Source organism: Amia ocellicauda, unplaced genomic scaffold (assembly GCF_036373705.1).
Source record: "Amia ocellicauda isolate fAmiCal2 unplaced genomic scaffold, fAmiCal2.hap1 HAP1_SCAFFOLD_104, whole genome shotgun sequence".
NCBI lineage: Eukaryota > Metazoa > Chordata > Actinopteri > Amiiformes > Amiidae > Amia > Amia ocellicauda.
In genome coordinates this window covers 82,501-85,000 of record NW_027102669.1, presented here as the reverse complement: position 1 = coordinate 85,000, position 2,500 = coordinate 82,501, and positions in this window count along the sequence as shown.

Below are 2,500 nucleotides of genomic sequence, written 5' to 3'. Positions count from 1 at the left end.
CCCTTGGGGTGAACGTCTGGGGCGGGCAGCATACACACTCTCCACGGCGGGCCGCGAAGACTTAGCGGGCGCAGCCGCCGGAGCGGGCCGCCGACGAGGCCTGAAACGCGGGGTGCGGCCGGGACCGTTCCCCCCCTTGCATTTCGCTGGATGATCAGACAGTCGCAAAGAACCGTCTGAAAATCCCGGGCCAAGTCCAGAAAGTGTCCGTAAAAGAGCTAGCGGGGCCCAGCCACTTTCCTCCAGCAAGTGCCCTTAGCTCAGTTTTGACCTCTCTCATTGCACTAAGTGTCTTCAAAAACCCAGTTCCTGTATTTCCCCCGGCACCGTAGAGAAATGCTGACAGCCTGGAACACTGTGGCGGCTGCACACGGCACTCCCATGCCCGCCGCGAGCAGCCTAGCCCCGCCTCAGACCCGCGAGAACCGCCCATCGGCACACGGCCCGCTGTGCGCCCGAGCCGTTTGGTGTAAAAACTGTCCAAAAGTGGTTTCGACCACTTAGGAACATCGTAGAGACTCGAAATAAAAAGGATTTTGTTGGAAAAGCGATTCTGAGGAAGGCTGTGTTAAAATTAATTTCGGGAAATGTCGTTTACCCCCCCCCAAATGGCTCCGAAGTACCCCCCCCCCACCCCCCCCCTAAAAAACCGTGTTCCGGGGGTTTTTCGAGAAAACAAACACACGGGGTATATAGAGGGGACTGAGACGAATCGAATGACGTGCTTTGCAAAGAAATCGGGGGCTCACAGCCCCCCCAGGAGAGGTTCAAAAGTCGGAGGACTGGTCACCTAACTCCCATTGAAGTCAATGGGGGAAAAATGAAAACTGTCAAAAAGGCTTAAAATGGTTCAAAAACCCACTGGGGCAGTAGATAATCATCCTATTTGAATTTTAAAAGTCTTAGTTTGGCGAAAAAATACCTTTTAATAATTGTTTTAGGGGTCAGAAAAATCAGCTCCGGCTGCCTGGTCACCTAGGGGAGATAGAAAATTTTTCTAAGTTTTTCACTCGGCCGCCTGGTCCCCTAACTCGAAAATTTTAAAGTGCTCCCATCGGTCCCGGGATAGGGTGGCTGATAGCTGGGAGCCCCCTGAGCACTGCCCCGGTGTTAGTTTTCGGAGAAATGCCCCCGTTGATTTGTTATGATTTTTTTTCCGCCGGCCGCCTGGTCGCCCTAATGCAAAGTCAATGGGAGTGAGGAGATAGAAAATTTTTCAAAGTTTTTCACTCGGCCGCCTGGTCCCCTAACTCGAAAATTTTAAAGTGCTCCCATCGGTCCCGGGATAGGGTGGCTGATAGCTGGGAGCCCCCTGAGCACTGCCCCGGTGTTAGTTTTCGGAGAAATGCCTCCGTTGATTTGTTATGATTGTTTTCCCGCCGGCCGCCTGGTCGCCCTAATGCAAAGTCAATGGGAGTGAGGAGATAGAACATTTTTCAAAGTTTTTCACCCGGCCCCAAACGGCTCCAAAACACACTGGGGCTGTGGCTGGGACTCTCACCAGGACTGCCCCCTACTTTATTTCTGGATTAAAAAGCATTCTATATTAATTTTTCGATTTTTGGGACCCGGGACGCCTGGTCACCTAACTCCCCTTCTATCCCTATGGGGGGGGGACGGGGACATCGAAAACGCTCCCATCGCCGCCGAGGCACGCTGCGGGGACTCTCCCTACCATCGCCCCATGCTTCCTTTGAAGAATATATGACGTTTTTCAATTTTCACCGACATTTGAAAATCAAAACTTCAGAACATTTCATAGTTATTCTCAATGGGTTGTCTAGGGGCACACATCTCTAAACTGGGGGAAATGCTCAAAATGATTAAAAAGAAAAACAATGCCCCCAGACCCGGGGGGCTGATAGCTGGGAGCCCCCTGAGCACAGCCCCGGTGTTAGTTTCTGGAGAAATGCCCCCGTTGATTTGTTATGATTTTTTTTCCGCCGGCCGCCTGGTCGCCCTAATGCAAAGTCAATGGGAGTGAGGAGATAGAATATTTTTCAAAGTTTTTCACTCGGCCGTCTGGTCCCCTGACTCGAAAATTTTAAAGTGCTCCCATCGGTCCCAGGGTAGGGTGGCTGATAGCTGGGAGCCCCCTGAGCACTGCCCCGGTGTTAGTTTCTGGAGAAATGCCCCCGTTGATTTGTTATGATTTTTTTTCCGCCGGCCGCCTGGTCGCCCTAATGCAAAGTCAATGGGAGTGAGGAGATAGAATATTTTTCAAAGTTTTTCACTCGGCCGTCTGGTCCCCTGACTCGAAAATTTTAAAGTGCTCCCATCGGTCCCAGGGTAGGGTGGCTGATAGCTGGGAGCCCCCTGAGCACAGCCCCGGTGTTAGTTTCTGGAGAAATGCCCCCGTTGATTTGTTATGATTTTTTTTCCGCCGGCCGCCTGGTCGCCCTAATGCAAAGTCAATGGGAGTGAGGAGATAGAATATTTTTCAAAGTTTTTCACTCGGCCGTCTGGTCCCCTGACTCGAAAATTTTAAAGTGCTCCCATC